A 14,225-nucleotide genomic window follows, 5' to 3' on the forward strand; every position below is an offset into this window, starting at 1 on the left:
TTATCCCATGGTATGGGCGGGAGCATCACCGATAGCACTAACAGGGATCGACTGCTCCAGAGAGAGGGAGAGATCAGAAACTGAGAATATTAGACTGGACAGTTACAACAATGGATCAGAATCTGAGAACAATAGACTGGAATGTTCCAACAATGGACAGGAGGTTATCCTATTATGTTTGGATTCTTTCCACATATTGGTGGCCGTTATCATCGCGGATCAGATATGCACTTTACATCATTCAATGTTTTTATTATCCTATACTGGCTATTGTTGGTGTCCCTGGTAAGTTTCAATGTCGATATTATTTGCATTAACCATGTGCGACTGTATTACTATTCTTTTCATTTACTGTACTCTGTAAGTATTCACGCTCCAAACCACAATAAACAAAAGTGAACTTGTTCATTCTTTCTCTCCTTCTTTAGTACTGGCACTGTGCCTTGTTGGTTGACCTACTCACTTTCAGGTATGAACCAGGATTCATTGCATCACTGCCCTTGCTATTTAAATATTGAAAGCCTCGAGGTGACTGTCTTCTGTTCTGGATGCAAACTCCATTTCTGTCCTTTGACTCCATCTCATCCCTGGCCAATAACTGAGGCTGAAACAGATGAGTCACAACTACGGTGATCCCTTTGGCCCCAAGCTGATTACTGACACTATATCCTGACCATTCCTAATTTTAACTATTGCCACTGTAGATTATACTTCACTGGTTCATCCCATCTGCTGTGTGAACCTTCAGCTATGAAACACAGTCTTAATAAAGCTGCTGCTGCTTCACCAAATCTGAGTCGGTATTCCATGGCTTGTATCTAAAAGCAGACCAAAATCCCATCATTCCTGTACGGATTGCTTTATATTGTTGTTGGGTCTGGCAATGCCTTTACTTTAATATTCAGAAGCACGTCGTCACCTCTGACTATAACACGGTCCTCAGTCTCCCTCTGTTAATGACACAAAGCCCTGTCAGTTGTTCACATTTAAGCTGACTTCCTCTCTGTCTATTCTCTCTCAAATAGTAATTTACAAATCTACTGCCACCAACACACACACGCACACACACACACACACACACACAATCTCTTGCATTATATTTCGGCAGTGGAGATACATTTGTGGAAGCCCATTTACTGTCACTCACTGCATGGGTTACAAATCTTCCCGTGCAAGACATTTCTGTAGGGCAAGTATAGTAGCAATATACTGGCAAAAGTTTGCAATGGTCCCCATGCTGGGCAGGTAGTCCCATTTATAGAGTAGTCCACGAGCATGGTGTGCATAGCTCTCCATTCTGGCTGGTCCCTTGTCCCGGTTTATGGTGCCTGAGATGGTTCTGTGAGAAAGATTCACAATTTTATGTAACTAACCATTTCAACTGATCTGGCAATAATTTTATTGTTTGCTCTCATTCTTGTGATTGGACCCACCATTGTCTCACTTCTCCAGTTACTCCCACTCCCCGTCTCCTTTTCCATATTTTCACAACATGTTATCAGTTAATTAATTGTTTGTTTTTCAGTACCTTTCCCTGGTGTTTTTTTTTGGCTCCCGAGTGTATCGAGTGCTGGAATTGTGAAACTCAGAAACAATGAAATGGCATGTGGCAGGCTGTTTCTCCAAGTTGGAAAGGGGGTCCCAGCAGTATTGAGACACGTCTTCGAAACTTGGTCTGTGCCTGACCACTGAAAGCCTGTATTTGTCCCTCTTACATGATTGTGCGGTTCATCACATGAGGAAACCCCTCGAGTAATATTCTCAAGTTATAGGTCTCTTACTTGCAGCTGAGGGGCTTCTGACTGACTCCTGTTATGGAAAGGTTAGTGGAGGGACTGGGGATGGTTTTCTGAAGGTTGAAGGTGAGCGGCCTCAGATATTCAGGGAGACCTGAGGATTTGGTGACCCACCTCTGGATTGAGCATTGGGAGTGTAGTTACAGCATCTGGATCTGTAACATGAACATCAAATGGAGCAGAGACTGCAGAGACGGGAAGCTCTGAAACCACATAGTGTGTGTGAGGAAAGGGATCTGTTCAATCTGCCTGTGTTTTAACGAGGAGACACACATCCTTTCCCTCTCTCCTTTAAATACACCCATACAAATTCACCGTCTCCTCCCCACACACAAACACACTTCCCCTCTCTCACATGCACACACACACACTCCCCTCTCTCACACGCACGCATACACTCTCTCCACCTCCCAAAGACTGACATACTCCCCTCACTCTCTCACAAACATACACACTCTCTCTCCATCCCACAGACACTCCACCTTGTTTTCAAACACACACATGCACGTCCATGCAAACACAAAGACACATCGACACACACACACACACACACACACACACACACACACACACACACACACACACACATCTAATCTGTAAGATGAATTTTCATTTGCTCACTTTTATTTCCAGATGCATTATATTTTCTCAAAAATATACAATTTGTAGGCAGTCAGTCAATGTGATATTTTATGAACTCCTAAATTGGAAATAAACCCAGTCTGATTCCAGGTGAAGACACATACAGACCCCAAACAAGACTGCTTGCCAAAATACGTTGTCTGACTGGAGGGGCCACCTCCTTTACATCGATAATACCTGAAGGTATCTCCAGGCAGGAGTTGAAAGGAACTCTAGAATTTGCATATTCATCAATCAAAACCTGCGTCTCCATTCTAACCGATTAAAGCTTTAGCTGCCATCTTTGATGTGTTCAATTCATGTGCATGTGTTGTATAAGCCTTTCATCTTTTCCTAATAAATTTTGTGCCTAAGGTCTTCTCTCTCTAACACCTGACGAAGGAGCAGGACAATGAAAGCTTGTGTTTTCAAATAAACCCATCAGACTATAACCTGGTGACATGCGATTCTTGACCTTACTCAACCCAGTCCAAAGCTAGCACATCCATATCATGGTTTTTATTGGTTAGCCAATTTTTTCTCCAAGCAAATAAATTGTCCCAACCCCATGTGCTCTTGTCTTGCATATTAAGCTTTCGTCAAGCATGTTCTGCATTGCTTTCTTGAAGTCCAGATATAAAACATCTTTCAGATCCCCCTTATTCAACTTTTTTGTCATACATCTTAATAGGAAAAGTTTAGGAAAATCATTCAAAGATTATTTATCCTTAATAAAATCATGTTGCCTTTAATGGATTGTGGTTTGACTTTCAAAGTCTCCTGTTGTTCATTCCTTAATAACAGATTCGAACAATTTGTCTTCAGTCCCAATCATTTGCTCATACTTTTCCATTCCCGAGTGAAGTTGGTTATTCTATTTCTTCCCTTTCCATAACCTTGACAGTCCGTTTGAATTCCTGTGAAATAGGCACGAGGTTGTGAAAGATCGGCTCCAATTGCTGTGTAAGAGGCATGGGTGGCTGATTGGACTCATTCTGTTCCTGCTTTACACACAAGATGGGCTGAATGTCCTCCTGGTGGTCCTACACTATAGCTTCGATGTCTTGCATGTCCTGCGCCTGTTCCTGACCATGCTGCTTAAGGTATCATTGTCCTCATCGTGTTGCACAATGAAAAGTTTGGAGACTTATGGAATCTCCCTGTTGTTATGCCACATTTTGAGTTTTGAATTCAGCAGGCAGGTTGCGTTGTCCACGGTAGGTAGCTCAGTGGTTAGCACTGCTGCCTCCCAGCACCAGAGATCTGGTTCGGTTTCAGTCTCGGTTTGTGTGGATTAAGCACATTCCCCCGTGCCTGCAAGGTGTGCCTGTCAGGTACTGCAGTTTCCTCCCAAAGTCCCAAGATGTGCCAGTTAGGTGCATTAGGCATGGAAAATGTTAGGTTGCAGAGATTGGGTTGGGAAGGGGGTTAGGGAGTGGGGTTTGTATGGTATGGCCTTCAGAGGATCAGCGTGGAGTTGATGGGTCAAATGGTCTGCTTCCACAATATAGGGATTCTATGATTAACACCTTCATTGCAGAAATCAGTTGAGGGAATAATATCTGAGTTAATACCAATACCCTTTCTTAGTGAGGAGATTAAATCTGTGCACATTACTCCAGAAGTGATCTCACTAAGTCCCTGTATAGCAGCAGCCACACTTTACCAGCCTGCTGTAAGGTTCCTTCTCAGGTTAGAGCAGGCTCAGCTGTCACGGGAATACACAATTTTGTTGAAAATGAATGGTGTGCTGACCTTCATTTCAGGATGTTTTGAGTACAGGAGTAAGGGTGTCTTACTGCAGCTGTACAGGCCCTTGGTGAGACATCATCTCAAACATTGTGCAGTATTGAGTGCAGTTTTAGTCTCCATACCTAATAATGGACAAACCTGACATTGAGGGAGAGTAGCGAAGTATGACCTGGCTGGTCTCTGGAATGACAGGCTTGTTGTGGGAACAGAGTTTGAGGCGACTGTGTCTGTATTCCATGAGGTTTAAGAAAATGGGTGAACTATATAAAACTCTGACATGGCAAGACAGATTGGAAGCAGGGATGATAATTCCCCTGGATGGGATGACCAAAACACGGGCTCACAGTGTTGGGTACAGACAGGCCAAAGTGCGTTGAGATGAGAGTAAATGTCTGCACTCAGAGACTGGTGAACTAGGGGAATAATTTACCTGATCAGGCTATGAAAGCTAAGGTACTGAATATAAATAAAGATTTCAAGACACAGAAGGGATGGGCAAAGTGCAGGAGTTTGATTGTGGAGGTATAGAATCAGCAATAATTACAGGCAGTTATCCAATAATGTGGCAGCTGTATTCCCGTGGAGCACCGTGTTATAGAAAACGGTGCAATATAAATAATGGGGCCAATGGGAAAAAGAGGCTTCCGTGCGGACCCCCAAAACTACCAGTAAACATCAAAACAAAAATAATAGTCAGCCTAACACAAACAATAGCACAGGCTACATAAACTGTGTATTGTAAGGAGTTAGTGCAGTAAATGTCACACTTTAACACTACAGTCACTGACTACAGCACTGTACCTTTCACCAAGATCTTCACCAGAAAGCGCGTGAGCTGACTGACCACGTGGTGCCGATGCGGCATTCCAGTTCTCTCCAAGGTATTCCCCTCCCAGTTTGAAATAAAATTCCTTCTAAATGTAGACCACAAATCCCACATTCAGGCTCAGTTTCAAGGCTTGCAGAGCGGATTACATTCCTGCTTTATCTGAACACAATGAGGGTGCATTTGGCAGACAGAGGGATCCTGAGGCTGGGATTTGATGTTCACCTGTTGCCAGAGACGGACTCCCATAACAGTGAACGGGAGCTCGCTTTATAAAGAAAGGGGCACAATTCACTAATTGTGTTGCAGCGAAATTGCGTTTAATAAACACACCTCATTAGATAACTGCCTGTATATTGAACGGAGGATCAAAATTTATGGACCAAAGCGAATACAGTAGTTCCTATTTTACATGTTCCGATGTTTACGCATACTAACGGATATGAACACTGTGGGGAAAGCTGAATTGAGGAGATTTTCACCATGAACTAGAATGGAGGATGCTCAGTGTGGTGAATGACCTACTCCACTCTCGATGTTTCTGTGCAGTCTGTGGGAAATCACGGTAAATGTTGCCACCAGCTCTCAGGTATTAGAAAGGAGGTCTCTGCAGGGTCAATAGGATAGTGTTTCCCCATCCAATACTGAGGCTGGTGCTGGGTGATCTGTGTTGTTTTATTCTTTAAGACCTCAGAGCAGTTTGATTCAATAGAGTGTCTTGCTTGGCCGTTTCCGAGACCATTGAAGAGTTTTTCATATATCTGTGTGTCTGGAGTCACTTTTAGTCCAGACCAGGAAGGCACGGGAGATTCACTTCCTGAAAGTACATTGAGGAAGGAAATTGGTGTTTACAATCGACATTGGCTTCAAGGTCACTGTTAATGACTCCAGGTTGTACATCTCGATATTTTATTAATTATTACGTTCACCAGCTTCCAGAGCACTAGCCTGGTCTCGATTAGTAATCCAGTGATATTTCTACAACAGCACCATCTCCACATGGGGACCTATCTGAAACCACACTGAGCTGGTTACTTCTGTGCTACTTTACAGATCTGTCAAAAAGAACTCCCACCAATGTGACAATTGCAATGGGACTCAGGGCGTGGTAAATGGTCAGGCTGTAGTTATTCCCTTGTTATGGGATTGGACATGGCTGAGTTCTTTTCCACATTGCCAGGGAGATGTCAGAGTTGAAGCTGGAATGAAACAGCTTCCCCAGGGACACGGCTTGTTGTGCAGCACAAGTCTTCAGTCCTATTGCAGGAATGGGGTCAGGGCCCATTGCCTTTGTCGTATCTACTGTGTTCAGCTGTTTCTTCATGTCATGTGCAGTGAATCAGATCGATTACAGAATGGCATCTGTGATTCTGCGGGCAGCCTGGCGAGGGTGAGGTGGATCATCAGCTCAACACTTCTGGCTGAGGACGGTGCAGATAATACAACCATGTCTTTTACACTGATGTACAGGGCTGTCCCGTTATTTAGGTTGGTGACATTTATGGAGTCCTCTCCTCCAGTGAGTTGTTTAATAGTCCATCGACATTTACGCCTGGATGTGGCAGCACTGCACAACTTCGATGTGATCTGTTAGTCTTGGGATCATTTCGCCCTCTGTATCAGATGTTAGTCCTGCTGTTGCGAATATAACCAGTCAAGTGCCGTAGCTTTAATGGATTGTCATCAGGTTTTGGTACACATGGTTCCGACCCTATCATGTTCACCCACACTCATCTCTGAACCATAGATCAGCTTGATGGTAATGGTAGGCTAAGGGATTATCCTGGCGAAAATGTTACAGATTGTAGTTGAATACAATTCTGCTGCAGCTGTGATTTTACCATACCACATGAATGCCCACTTTGAGCTCCAATATGTTCACTTCAATTCTACTGACTCTCCCCCAGTTTACACCAATACCCATTCACCCATCAGCCCTGTACTCAGTGTCTTAACCTGGTGTCTGATGTGGTAACACTTCAATTTTCCTATTCTCATTGTGCTGAGGGTCTCTTTCTGGTGTCACGCCTCCAATTTGTTACTTTACTCAAATCCCTTTACATATGCATCTGAATCTTTTCCATTCCCCCCAATGCCATCTTCTGTGTTTGATGTGAATGTGTTCCCCTCTGTTTCTCTCCCTGACCAAGATTAAGAGCTCTGCAGTGTCAGTGATGCCAGCTTTATGTAGTTTCAGATCAAGGAATTTGTGCACCTTGCATTATCGGTTACATCCCAGTGTATTCCGTGTGAGACAGAGCGTTTGAGCAGCTTTAACACACGTCTATGGAACTTGTTCAAAAACAGATATTGCTGATGAAACTCAACAGGTCTGGCAGCATCTTGTAGAGTGAAAGTAGAGTTAATCTTTCAGGACCAGTGACCATTCTACAAAACTCCCATTTTTTCCAGCAATTTATGCATTTTCATTTCCAGTATCCATAGTTATTTGTTTAATTGAAAACTTGTTCTGAGCCTATTCATTTCTAGAGAAACTCAACAGGTCTGGCATCATCTGCAGAGACAGAGATACAGAGTTAGCGTTTCAAGTCCAGTATGACACTTCTTCAGAACTGAAAAAGGATTGGACAATGAGCTTTATAATACCTTGACAGATGTGGGGAGTGGGTTGACAGGTAAAAGAGGGTGTGGCAAAAGATAAACATGCTTTTAGTAGTGGTGAACGAGAAGACCATGTGAAATAGCTTTAAATTAAGATGTGAATATGGAAAAGAGTTTCTCTCTATTGAGTGAAAGATAAAGAAGATACAACCACACAAGGTCATAGGGAGGCCAGGAGGGAGATTGTACGGAAATTGGAGAACAGTTATAATGGGGTCAGACTGTGAAATTATGAAATTGTACGTTAACGTCGAAAGGCTGTAATGTACGAAAGTGTAAAGTGCGTTACTCGAGCTTGGGTTGTGCTGCCTTGGAACATTGCAACAGCCCAGGGCTGAAATGTTAGCATGAGAGCAAGGTAAGTTATTGAAATGGGAGGCAATGAGAAGGTCAGGGTTATTTCAGAGTGGGAGTGTTCCTCAAAGCAATCTCTATTTGATCTCGCCAATATAAAGAGACTGCATTATGAGCAGCAATCACGGGAGATCAGATTGAAAGTTTCCAAGTGAAATGCTGCTTCACCTGGAAGCTATGTTTGGGGCATTGGACAGTGAGGAGGGAAGAGATGAATGGACAAGTGTTGCAGCTTCTGTAATTGCATGGGATGGTGCGATGGAGGAGTGGGGAAACGTTCGGGGTGATGGACGGTGACACAAAGGGAACGGTCACTGTGAAATACTGACCGAGGACAGGAGGGGAAGATGTGTTTGATGATGCTGTCCTGCTGGAGATGGTGGAAATGGTGTAGGATGAATATGTGAATGTGGATTCTCGTGCAGGAGGAAGTGTGGACAAGGAGTAATCTATCATTGTTCTGGGATTGGAGGGGACAGATTGACGGCAACACTGTGGGAGATGGGACAGTCATAGCTGAAGGCCCTGTCCACCAGATTTCGGGGATTTCTGGTTTGATGGAAAAGGAGGTCACGTTAGACACAGCTCACAGGAATGTGGCATCGTCAAACAGAAACAACAGAGATGGAGAAACTTGGAGAATGGAGTCAGCCTCCGCTGATCTTGTGCTCAGCCACAGGCAGAAGTTCCCCTGAATGATTGAAAAGAACCAGGCATCTAAATTGAGGATTTCTGCCTCACATCTGGTCTGAAGTGGAATGTGAAAATAGACCCAGAGGAAGCTCAGTAAGTATACATCAGCAGACATTCAAGCAGATATCCCAAACCGCTCAGTAATTATTGTTTCTGTTCAAAAAGATGAACTCGATAAGAAGATGACCCATGGTTGACAAAGGCTCTCAAAGATACTATGGATGAGCATGAGTGGAGGGCGAGATTTAGGATGTTTATTTAAGGGACCAGAAGCAGATGCTGGAGATGAATTTCAGCTGTGCTTCCTGAATTCCCCCCAGAAACTGCTGCCATTGCTGCTCCATCCTGTTCCCTGCTCGTGTCCCCTTCCTGAATCCAGGTTCTCCCTCTCAAATTACAGAGTACATTCTCTCACATTATGGTCCGTCCCCACTTCACCTGAAACTCTTTGTTCAAGTCGACCTACTCTGCAGTAGCATCAAGCTGCGTTTAGTGCTGCCACTTTGTCTCTGGTCACAGTGTGGCTCGGCCTCTCCATTCATGCTGTTTTACACCTCCCACTCACATCTCACTCCGGAAAGTTTCCTTCTTGGCGTAAACCTTATTGAAAAGACCTCTCCCCCTTTGCACTGAATTCACACTGTGATCCAAATTTCAAAAGGTATAATCAGCCTTCATCTCACTCTGCTAAAGGCAACTGCACGCTGACCGTGTGGTACAAAAATTTCCCTTCTTATATGGTTCAGGCCAGTGATGCGCTTTCACTGTAGAGATCATCATCCCATTTGGACAAAGCAATTCAGGTGTTTGACCTCTTATTGGTACTCGTAACAGTTTCCTGCTGCCTTAGTATTATAACATGGAGAAAAATAAATCACAGTATGAAGCTTGGGCTGAATGTTATTTACCTGTCATTTGAATACTGGTTCAAATTTGCAGTGCTTTATCTTGAAATGCTTGTTCGTAAAGTTAGTGTCAGATAGAATGTAGGAGGTTGAGGGGTGACATTGAAGAAGTATATAAAATCATGAGAGGTATGAATAGAGTGACCAGCCAAGGTCTTTCCCACGGGATGGGGGAGTTCAACCATAGAAGGCAGAGGTTTAAGGTGAAAGAGGGGAGATTTGAAATGGACAAAGGATCAATGTTTTCACACAGAGGGTGATGTGTGTATGTGGAATGAGCTGTCAGAGGAAGAGTGGGAGGTGCAAGTACAGCTACAACATTTAAAACTCATGAGGACAAACATATGAATGGGAAAGGTTTAGAGGCATATGGACAAAATGCAATCAGATGGGACTAGTTTAGTTTGAAAAACCTGGTCAGCATGGACAAGTTGGACCAAAGGGTCTGTTTGTGCGCTATATGACTGTATCAATCTAGAAAGCGAGGAAAAGGGGAGAAAAGACATGATGTAGTAAATTGGCAAGAAATACAAAAACAAGCAGCACGATCTTTTCCGAGCATATAAAAAAAGTTCAAGATGAGTGTGATCTTAGGTGAAATTAATTAGGAAAGTATACTGAGGATAATTGGAGGGTGTGACTGAAGAATTGGCTACAGGGAGCAAACAGATAATTTACACCCATGTTTTATATCTTTCCTCACAGGGGAAGGTACAGTAAGTATTTCAAAGATGTAAACATAATGGTAATAGGAGGGAAGTTCTTGAACTGTCTCTAACAAAAGGAACAAGGATTTTTCCAACAGGTGAGAGTAAGAGTAGACAGGCCAGCAGTAATTCACAGCTGGTTTTAAAAGACGTGGTCACAGTCTTGGGATCATGGCGCCCTCTCGATCAGATGTTAGCTCTGCTGTTTGTTAATGTAAGCAGTAAGTGCAGTAGCTTGAATGGGTTGTAATCAGGTTTACGTACACACGGTTCTGACCGTGGCATGTTCACCCACAGATCATCACTGAAGCGGAGATCAGCTTCATGTTAATGGTAGACTGAGAGATTATATTGTGGTTGAATATAATTCTGCTACTGCTGCTGCTGCTACGATGTCTGCTATGATTTACATGTGTATCTTCATGATGCCATGCCTCCAATTGTCGCATTCCTCAAAAGCGTTTAACATTTTCACTTTAATATTTTCCGCTCCAGTAATGCCATCTTCTGTTTAAAGCGAATGTGTTTCCCGCCGTTTCTCTCCATGACCATGATTAAGAGCTCTGTAGTGTCGGTGATGACAGCCTTATGTAGTTCCAGAGCAAATGAATTCACTTTCCGGTGTGTGGCTGTCCATTTTGGACAGAGCGTGTGAGCAGCTTTGACACACATGCTTGAAACTTGTTCAAAAACAGAAATTGCTGAAGATACTGACCAGTCTGACAGCATCTGTGGAGAGAAAGCAGAGTTAATCTTTCGGGTTCTATGACTGTTCCTCAAAGCACCCAGTAAGTCCAATAATTTTTGTTTTTGTTTCAGATTTCCTGCATCCAATGATCTTTGCTGTGTTGAAAATGTGTTTTGTAACTTTTCATTTTTGAAGGAACTTAGGGGTCTGGCAACATCTGCAGAGACAGAGAAACAATGTTAATGTTTCAAGTCCAGTGTAAATCTTCTTCAGACGTGTAAAGGATTGGAAAGTGAGCGGTTTAGTATCTTGGCAGAGGTGGGAAAGAGTGTTTGGAGGCCCAGTGTGAAAGACAAATGGGCTTGAAATTGTAGTGAAAGAGACACAGGGATATAATGGGTGTAAATTAATGTGTAAATATTAGAAATTGATTTTCTCTGTTGAATGGAACATAAATAAGACACGAGCTGAGGGAGCCCAGGAGGGAGAGTGTACGGAAAGTGGAGAACAGCCATAGTGCGTTCAGGCTGTGAATTTATGGAATTGAATATTAACTCCTACAGACTGTAACATACCAAAGTGCAAAGTGAACTGTTACTCAAGCGTGGGTTGTGCTTCATTGGAACATTGCAGAAGGCTGCATTTTCTTAGAATCCCTACAGTGTGAAAACAGGCCCTTCAGCCCAACAGGTTTATACTGACCCTCCAAAGAGTATGCGAACCAATCCCATTCTCTACCATAATACTATACATAGACCCTTGACTATTGCACCTAACATCAACATCGGCAATGCAGCATGACCAGTTCACCTAACCTGCACAACTTTGAACTGTGGCAGGAAACTAATACACCCAGAGGAAATCGAACCCAGTTCCCTGATGCTGTGAGGCACCAGTGCAAACCACTGAGACACCGTGCCATCCAGGACTGAAATATTATAAGACCACAATTCTATACGAGCAGAAATGAAGCCATTCGGACCAACAAGTCGGCTCCGGCATTCGATCACGAATTATAGATTTTCAACCCCATTTCCCTGCTTCCTGTCAGTTATCTTTGATCCCCTTGTCAATCAAGAACTTATCTGAGTCTGTTTTAAGTATACGAAATAGAACATAGAACAGGACAGCACAGAATAGGCCCTTTGGGCCATGATGTTGTCCTGAGATTTAATCTTAATATAAAATATAGTAATTTAACCTTCGCACCCCTCAACTCACTGTTATCCACGTGTATGTTCATCAGTCGCTTAAATGTCCCCAAAGACTCTGCTTCCACCAACAGAGCTGGCAATGCATTCCATGCATTCATAACTCTCAGCATAAAGAACCTACCTCTGACGTCTTCCTTTTACCTTACTCCTAATATCTTCAAAATATGACTTATCGTACTAGTCAATCCTACCCTGGGGAAAATTCTCTGGGTATTGTCTCTCTCTATTCCTCTCATTATTTTGCACACCTCGATCAGCTCTCCTCTCTCCTCCAGTTCTCCAGAGAGAAAGGTCCAAGCTTGTTCAACCTTTCTTCATAAAGCAAGCCCTCCAGTTCAGGCAGCATCCTGGTAAACTTTCTTTGCACCCTCTCTAAAGCCCCTGTATCTTTCCTATAGTAAGGGGTCCACAACTGGACACAATATTCCAAGTGTGGTCTCACCAGGGATTTGTAGAGCTGCAGAAAAAAACTTTGCGGCTCTTAAGCTCAATCCCCCTGTTAATGAAAGCCAAAACACCATATGCTTTCTTGGCACCCTATCCACTTGCATGGCAACTTTGAGGGATCTATGCACTTGCGCACGCAGATCCCTCTGTTCCTCCACACGGCCAAGAATGCTGTATTTAATGCTATATTCAGGATTCGAATTTGACCTTCGCATTTACCCAGGTTGAACTCCATCTGCCATTTCTCAGCCCAGCTCTGCATCCTGTTTATGTCACACTGCAGCCGACAGTAGCCCTCTATACTATTGACGATGCCTCCAATCTTTGTGTCAAAAGCAAATTTACTAACCCACCCCATAACCTCCTTATCCAAGTCATTTATAAAAACTACAAAGAGCAGAGGCCCAAGGACATAGCCCTGTGGGATCCCTCTCAACACTGTCCTCCCAGCAGAATATTTTCCATCTACAACCACTGTCTGCCTTCTGCTCGCAAGCCAATTCTGAATCCAGATAACCACATCTCCCTGTATCCCATACTTCCTGACTTTATGACTGAGCCTTCCATGGGGAACCCTATCAAATGCCTTGCTGAAGTTCACATGCACCACATCCACTGCTCGACCGCCGTCGACCTGTCTTGACACCTCCTCAAAGAAATCAATAAGATTTGTGAGGCATGACCTGTCCCTCACAAAGCCATGCTTTAATCACACAATGATTTGCCAAATAGTCATAAATCCTATTCCTTAGAATTTTTTCCAAACTTTGCTGATTGCAGACGTAAGATTGACTTGTCTGTAATTGCCAGGGATTTCCCTATTACCCTTCTTGAAATAAGGAACAACATTCGCCTACTTTCAATCCTCCGGTACGACTCCTGTGGAGACTGAGGAAGCAAATATCCTCACCAGCAGCTTAGCAAACGCCTTTCTCGCTTCCCGGAGCTGTCTAGGATAAATCTGGCCCTGGGGACGTATCTATCTTAATGTTTTCCAAAATTTCTAGCACATCAATTTCATCAATCTTGATCTGGACCAGCTCCTCTAAGTTTTCATTTATAGCAAGTTCCCTTTCCCTGGTGAAAATCGAAGCAAAAACCTCATTTAGGGCTTCCTCTATCTGCTCAGACTCCACGCATAAGTTCCCTACGCTATCCCTGATCGGCCCTACCTTCTCCCTGATTATTCCCTTACTCCTCACGTATGAGAAAAATGCTTTTGGATTCTCCCTAATCCTTCTTGCCAAGCCTTTTTCTTGCCCCATCATGGCTCACCTCGGTCCATTTCTGAGCTCCTTTCTAACAAGCCTGTAATCCTCCAAAGCTGTGTTAGATTCTTGCTTCCTCCATCTTCCGTAAGCTGCGTGCTTCCTTTTGACGAGAAGTTTCTTTGTTCTCGTCATCCAAGGTTCCTTAATCTTACCCCTTCTTACCGTCTTAGCGGAACAAATTGGTGTATTTCTCGCAACAACTGCTCCTTAAACAGTCTCCACCTGCCTGCTGTGCCCTTTCTGTGGAACAATTGCTCCCAGTCTGTACTTCCCAATTCCTGTCTGATAGCATCATAATTTCCTTTTCCCTAATTAAATATCTTCCTTCG

This window comes from Chiloscyllium punctatum, chromosome 24, assembly GCF_047496795.1.
Source record: "Chiloscyllium punctatum isolate Juve2018m chromosome 24, sChiPun1.3, whole genome shotgun sequence".
Classification (NCBI taxonomy): Eukaryota; Metazoa; Chordata; class Chondrichthyes; order Orectolobiformes; family Hemiscylliidae; genus Chiloscyllium; species Chiloscyllium punctatum.